The sequence below is a fragment of the Aedes aegypti genome, chromosome 2 (genome assembly GCF_002204515.2).
Source record: "Aedes aegypti strain LVP_AGWG chromosome 2, AaegL5.0 Primary Assembly, whole genome shotgun sequence".
In the NCBI taxonomy this organism is placed as follows: Eukaryota; Metazoa; Arthropoda; class Insecta; order Diptera; family Culicidae; genus Aedes; species Aedes aegypti.
In genome coordinates, this window is record NC_035108.1 from 112717501 (window position 1) to 112725449 (window position 7949).

The 7949-nt window shown below is 40.7% G+C and overlaps 1 protein-coding gene across 1 annotated transcript in view; it reads left to right on the forward strand.

Moving 5' to 3' along the window:
• LOC5565875 (lariat debranching enzyme) overlaps positions 1–4042 on the forward strand; it is a 55743-nt gene extending 51701 nt beyond the window's left edge. The window contains exon 4 of the transcript XR_002499928.1: positions 3613–4042. The gene's annotated coding sequence lies outside the window, so the exon portion shown is untranslated. The remainder of the gene's footprint in view (positions 1–3612) is intronic.
• The last annotated feature ends 3907 nt before the right edge of the window (positions 4043–7949 follow it).

A 7949-nucleotide genomic window follows, 5' to 3' on the forward strand; every position in this document is an offset into this window, starting at 1 on the left:
CTTCTGGAATGCAAATCAAGCCATGTAGTATCCGGATGACTTGTGAGAGTTGCGTCGAAGGGAAGATGGCACGTCCGCCGTTTCCACAAGCAGCCGAGAAGAAGTCGAAGGCGGTGCTAGATATCGTTCACAGTGATGTATGCGGTCCTATGACGACATCGCCGGGCGGGTGCCGATATTATATGACGATGATTGACGACCACAGCCGCTATACAGTCGTCTATTTTTTGAAGGAGAAGTCTGAGGTCATCGAAAAGATACGTGAGTATGTCAGGTTCACCTAAACTCAATTCGGAAGGAAGCCGAAGGTCATCCGTTCAGACCGGGGTGGCGAGTACACCAGCAATGCGTTGCGTAAGTTTTACGCAGAGGAAGGAATCAAGGCAGAATTCACCGCTGGTTACGCTCCACAGCAGAACGGCGTGGCTGAAAGGAGAAACAGAACGTTAAATGAAATGGGTATGTGTATGCTGTTGGATGCTGGCTTACCTCGTCGTTTCTGGGCGGAAGCAGTGAACACCGCTGCTTATCTTCAGAACCGGTTGCCGTCATTAGCGATCGGATCGACTCCACACGAGATCTGGTTCGGTACAAAACCGGATTTGCAACATCTGAAGGTGTTCGGCTGCAGTGCCTACGTGTGGACTCCGCCACAAAAGAGGAAGAAGTTTGAAGAGAAGGCGACAAAAATGACCTTCGTCGGATACGCGTCGGACAGCAAGGCTTATCGTTTGCTGAATACCTCTACTGGCCAAATAGTCATCAGCCGTGACGTGCGTTTCTTGGAGCTCGACGATGAGGACAAGAACGTGAAGGATGGAACCGTCCGTAGTCTACCAGGTGAGTGCCCGACCGAAGACGAACAGGTTGCAGTTCGACTGTACGATTGTGGCCAGAATGCAGGAAGATGCGATGATTCTCAAGATGAAGAAGAATTTTTCGGATTCGATGAAGACAACGATGACCCCAACGAGGCAGTACCAGTACAGGGCGCTCCTCCTGCCGTTCCAGTTGCTCGTGATCATCTGCGGCGCTCGCAGAGGGAAAATTTCGGTGTACCCCCAGGGCGGTATACCGATACAATTGGCCTGGCTGTGAACACGTGTACTGAGCCAAGTACATATCGAGAAGCGATTGAGAGCCAGGACAGCGAAAAGTGGAAAGCAGCCATGGACGAGGAGATGGCATCTCTACGAGACAACGAGACGTGGACCCTTACAAAGGCACCCCAACGAGGCAACGTTGTTGGCTGCAAGTGGGTATTCAAGTGTAAACCGGACGAATCGGGGAAAACTGTACGATACAAGGCCAGGTTGGTCGCACAGGGTTTTTCCCAAAAATACGGAACTGATTACGATCAGGTGTTTGCTCCGGTGGTGAAGCAAATCACATTCCGTACTGTGCTGACAATAGCAAGCAAACGGCAAATGCTCGTCAAGCACATTGATATCAAGACCGCGTATCTGTATGGCGTGCTGCAGGAGGAGATCCACATGAAGCAGCCTCCTGGGTACTCGAATGGTGATCCGAATACCGTGTGTCTCTTGAAGCGAAGCCTCTACGGACTCAAGCAGGCTGCACGGGTATGGAACCAGCGGATCGATGCGGCGTTGAAGAGCATGGGATTCCATCAATCTTCGGCTGATCCGTGCCTCTATTTGCGGATCGTGAATGGCATGTACTCGTACATATTGATCTATGTGGACGATATCGTTGTCGTGTGCAGAACGGAACAAGAATACCAGAAGCTGGTCACGGTTTTGAGCAAGAGCTTCAAGATTGTCGAGTTAGGTGACTTGACGTTCTTTCTGGGAATCCACGTTCGACGCGATGCTGACCGATTCTTCCTTAATCAGAAGTCGTACGTGAGGAAGCTTCTATCGCGGTTCAACATGGTGAACTGCAAAGCGTCCCGGGTTCCGATGGCCAGCGGATTTGTTCAACAAAAGGAGGAGGATAGCGACTCATTGGCAGATGGACAACAGTACCAAAGTTTGATCGGTGCTTTGTTGTACATCGCTGTCAATACGCGCCCGGACATTGCAATCTCGACTTCGATACTCGGGCGTCGGGTTACGAAACCAACCACGGCGGATTGGAACGAGGCAAAGCGGGTGCTACGTTACCTCAAAGGCACCGAAAATTACGAGCTCCATCTGGGTGGTGGTGATAACCTTCAAGTGGAGTGCTTCGTGGATGCAGACTGGGCTGGTGAAGTAGACAACAGGAAGTCCAACACTGGCTATATTTTCAAGTTCGGTGGCGGACTCGTTGGCTGGGGAAGCAGGAAGCAAACGTGCGTGTCCCTGTCCAGCACTGAAGCGGAGTACATCGCTTTAGCGGAATGCTTGCAAGAGCTGCAGTGGGTACGTCGACTGGTAGACGACTTGGGCGAGCAACTGGCGTTGCCCATAGTGGTCAATGAAGACAACCAGAGCTGCATTGCACTCGTAGCGGCGGATAGGATCTCCCGAAAATCCAAACACATTGACACCAAGTACTGCTTTGTGAAGGATTTGGCATCAGCTGGTATCGTATCCATTCGGTACTGTCCTACGGAGCAGATGGAAGCGGATCTTCTTACCAAGCCTTTGGGAGCAGTGAAGCTACAACAACTGCGAGAAGCCATAGGGATTCTACCACATGATGTTGAGGAGGAGTGTTGAAGCAATCGAAGCAATCATTGATATATTCAACATCATTGCGTTGCTATGTAACTTCCATAGCAACCACCCTTGTAGCATACGAGTCTGAAATAAAAATTTTATTAGTAGTTCGACCATTAAGTAGAACACGTGTCAAGTTATTTTCTCCCGGAAAAGTATTTTTCCCTGCGGCTTGAATCTCCAATATTTGATAGCAGCGCAGCCGATTTTTTTTCGATTGAAGGGAATTTTATTTCAAATGATAGTCGCTTTGGATTTTGACGCAAAAATTCTTTGTCGTGAACATATTCTACCATGAATTACTGCCTCAAAATAATTTCTCTGATTGTGATCGAAATTTCCTGATAAATTCAAGTTTTTTCCAGGGAGTAGACACCCTGATTTTGAATCATTTGTATGTGAAACTTAAAAGGTAGTGTAAAACTATCGGTGTCAAACATTTAACTGGTATCTGAGCGGTTCCACGCCGTTTCGCAAACCCGATTATTTTTGTAATTTTTGAATCGCCTGAAAATTTGCATACAGATTCTTTATGACCAAAAATGCCATTATGCACTTTCAGACCGCCATTTTGAACCTTGCCTTATTTTTGAGAAGGGCGTATCGGCAAATTTTTAAAAAACTGTAACTCGAAAACGGTTTGTCCGATCGATTTGAGATCTTCTACAAAGTTGTAAGTATTGCTTAGGACTATATGGAGAAAAATATGCATGGTAAAAACAAGTTACAGACAAGGGGTGGATCACTCCTGATGCATTTGATGTATTGAGCAGATTTGATGCATTCGAATGCATTTAAATGCACACTTTCAGAAAATTTGCAAATCATGGCTTGCTCAAACGTTTGGGTGTTGACCTTGTCAAAGTGTCAAGCTGTTGTTCCTAAAATTGGAAAAAGCTATTTCGTTTTCCAAGTATTATTAATATATTTCGTATTTTTTTTCCAGATTATCGACGTTTGGGCATCGAACTCGAATAGGTACTTGTGAAACGAAGTCCTAAATCTGATTTGAACCAATTACATTCGAAGAGGAACATTGAGCGTTTGCGTTGAAAAATAAAGTGATTCTCCGTATTATTCCAGATTTCATCCATGCTTAATTTCAGAGTCACCTGATGCCGCCTGTTATAAATGACTGTTTATTTTAGATTTAAAACTGTACAAGGTATGTAACTCCCACAGGAGCAAGTGTAAAATAATCAGCGCACGTTTCCTAACCGGGGATTCGAGGATTTCTGACCTAGTTGAAAGCTGACTGAAAACTGCATCTCTAACATAATGTTTTAATATGTTCAATCCGCCTAATGAACAGAAGAACTAGCTGAATAAAAAAAATAAACAGGGCACTTGAACGTCCTTCGTTAACCATAAAGCAAGTAAAACGAATTAATTAGACAAAAATTTTCTTTTTTGTTCAATTCGACAAGAAATTTGATCCACCCAATCAAGTAAAATATTGATGGCTTTGCTGCAGTCCGAATTTAGTCGCCTTACAGGCTGTGAACTTCCCAAAAATAGGTTTCTGACTACTCCTGCTTGCAATGCAAGTATGTAGTTTCCTTTCCGTTTGGATGCAAGACAAGGCATGATTATATCTAAGACAAGACGTGTCAGGTCGAAGTATTGCTGTTTGCATTTGAGATGCAAATCTTGACTAAATGTCCTCCAAATGCGGTAACACAAAACAATCGAAGGACACCTAGCAACGATTATAGAAATCACCGCCGCCCTAGCAAGAAAAATCTTTCTTTGACATCGCATTTCTTGTGAAAAATCTTACCGCATTTGGTGTTCCCGCATTTGATTTTTGCGTTTCAAACGCACACAGCAATACAAAAATGAAACCAATTTCCTGTCAAAAAAGACCACTTCACATTCACGCTCGTTCAAATCTACTCAAAAAAGAGTAACTTTGACTCACTTTTGAAGTTTCAAGTTAGTTGTTAAAAGTGAGTAACCTTATTTTATCAAAGTGAGTAACTTTTTACTCAACCATGAAAGAAAACGACCATACTCACTTCTGAGTAAACACAAACAAATTTGACTCACTTTGTAAACGTCAAAGACTTGTGAACATTTCACGCGCTCGAACTGACAAATCCTCCGTTGTGGTGAAAATTTTTCCGTCGACGTGATGTCGGACTGTTTTCAAAAACAGTCGAGACAAAAGCCGAGCCGGCAGAGCAATGACAGTTAGTTTGCTTGAAACTTCGCTTCGGAAGTCCAACCGGCGAATTCCAGATTAGTGCTGCGAAGTCAATAATCCTGATATCAAGTGAAGCGAGGTCGGAGTGAAAATGACCAAGTCCTGGTTTTGATCGAACAACCGCAAGAAAAAAATATAAACAGTAAGTTTTACCGTCGTACTTTTTATTGGACTAATTATCAATTCTTTACAGTTTAACCGGGAAGGCTACTGGCACGGTCAAACCAGGTCCGTCACACTCGGGCTCAGATTGGGTACCACTTCTAGTACTGCATTTGGTCCCTCGGTAGTACAAAAGGTACCCAAGTTTGACAGATCGCAGTACACTTTTCACGGCATTCTAGATTACCTTATGGGCCATAATATTTTGGGCAACTGCAAGGGATATGGAGGTCTTTAATTTGTCTTTGGTCAAACTACATCCTCCATGGTTTTATCAATCCCCCAGAGATTATAACATCCGGGGATCCATTCCAGAGCAGCAAAATTTTCAACACATATATCTTTTTTTTTTACTTGTTATCATGTATTATTCATATAGTAATGTAAGAGATAATGAATAAATGTTATGTTTTTTGTATATTTCTCCTGATTTTATGAATGACATAATAAATTTATTTCCAAATATATTATTTCCTGACGTGAGTGACATCTACTCACTTTCGCAAATTTCAGATTAAACGAAGTGAGTAAGTGTTACTCCCATATTGACATTTGACAATGTTACTCTAAAGTGAGTAACGATGGTGTTACTCACTTTTGAGTAGTTCCACTTTGTTCCGAAGTGAGTCGAAATCTACTCACTTTTGAGTAGATGTGAACGAGCGTGTTGGTCGGTTTGGCAAAGGCCTACTTTCACCTCGTTGAGTTGGATTACAACAGGGCACTTTGTTGCTAGTCTGGCCGTGTTGCTAGTTCATAAGTTAGTTTTTATTAAAAGTTTGGAAATTTTTCATGAAATCTTTTTGTTTCAAATCTATTTATATTTGATGTTAAGTTTACCGAATGTGCTTTTACAATGCAAAAATAATTGAAACATGCATAAATGAAAGCAAAATAATGGAAACTGTGTCAACTTTCTCTAAAAATCTCGCCGGTTTTGAATATAAACCTGATTTTTACATAAGCTTACATCCTATATTGCACTGTGAGAATGAAGCGTGCAAAAAACAACAACAACATTATGAATCTTGATATTTGAATATGTTCCAAGATTTATTTAAAAAGGATACTGGTAGCACTGGCTTTTGTATCGTCAAGGTTATCGACTGAAAAACAACGGGGCAGTCTTAAGTTGAGCTGTCGCGTCCTGTCCTAGGATTATATAATTCCTCAGTGTCCCAAATATCAGATTTACGTGTTGATCAAGCATCAAATGAGGATTGAAATGGTATTTCCATTATGGACGATTTGCTCGATAATCTGAAATAAATAATGATTAGCAACGAATTTCAATTGAAAAAAAAAAAACCATTTACAACAAACAATTACGCGTTGCTATAGGGCGCTTGCAGCAAACAAAAGTGTGCCCAACGGCTCCCTTTGATTTTGCTGGGTAACGGTTTGAAACGGAAAACTGGTTACAAAGCGTTTCCCAGCAAAATCAAATGGGTCCGTTGGGCACACTAAACAAAGGCTGCAAGTGCCCTATAGAACGATAGGTTGGTAAGTTGGTGTTGTTTACGTCAAAGCTAAGTTGATGGGAATGTTGAAAAAATGCATTTGATGCAAATAAATGTACATTTGATGGACATTGGAGAAGTGATCCACCACTTGGTTACAGATTATTTTTTATTTCAAAAACAAAATTTTAAAATCGATTTTCTCCAGAAACGCATTTTTGGATATGTTTTAGGGGACAGTGCTTAAGTATTGAAAAAAGAGTGCACGATAAAAAATTTAAACGATATTTTCAAATGAAAATTTGAAGCTAATAGTTCTTAAAAACCGCAACATTGATGATTTTAATTTTTGGATATATTTTGCGGTTGTTGTAGGTATTGTTTAGGACTATTTGGAAAAAAAATAATGACAGATATTTTTAATAAAAAAAATAAAATCGATTTTCTATGAAAATGCATCTGTGAATTTTATTATTGTTTGCCATGTTTTAGGGGACAACTTATGTGATTTATTGCACAATGTTTCATAATGGAAGAATTATGGACAAAAAAGTTATAATTTTATAAAATATTACAAATTTTGAAAAAAAAATCGAAATAAAGGAAAACAATATTTTTTAATGTGTTTATTTGATAGTACAGAAAATGCATTGGAAGAGTACTTAAGTAAAATTTTTCTAGGTTGCATCAATTTCGAGATATACTCATACTTATATAAAATTTTCAAATAAAAAAAGAAAAATAGGCCCTTTTCAAACATATTTCGTGTTTCTCCATTCCGGAAAATTTTATTTTGATTTCAACATCACAAACCAAGTCAAGTCAAGTACACAACACTGAAGACGGCTTTACAGTTGAGGTTGAAATACGCGTATCTGTCGAAGGATACAATAGTAGAATTAAAAGGAACAGTACTACTCATCTTTTTGTATATTTACAGGCATTCTACTGAACAGACTCCACAAGGGTTTTCATCACTTTTGTTTGTGTCAGTAGGTATGATGAACAAACACGTTTTTCCCATACCCATACATTTGGACATGGTAAATGAATAAAAGAAAAACGTACTTCATGGGTACAAAAATAATGCGCTATGTTGTCAAGTTTTATCACTGTAGCAATCATCATTGAAAAAAATGGGGTACAAAAACTTCGTGGTGTGAAGTACCTATGTAGTATATAAGGTAAGTCTGAAACCGTGAGAGCATTAGGGTTCATTCAAATATTACGTAACGCAAAATTTGTCAATTTTAAACCCCCTCCCACCCCACGTAACAGCTTTTGTATGGAAAATTTTAAAATTTTGTATGGACCGTAACACTATGTTAGACCCCCTCCCTCCCCCTGTTGCGTTACGTAATATTTGAACGATCCCTTAGTGTTGTATCAACAGTGATTGTTCAGTGATTGTAGGTGACGTTTATTTGCCTGTGAAATTGACGTGCTACGAAAGAT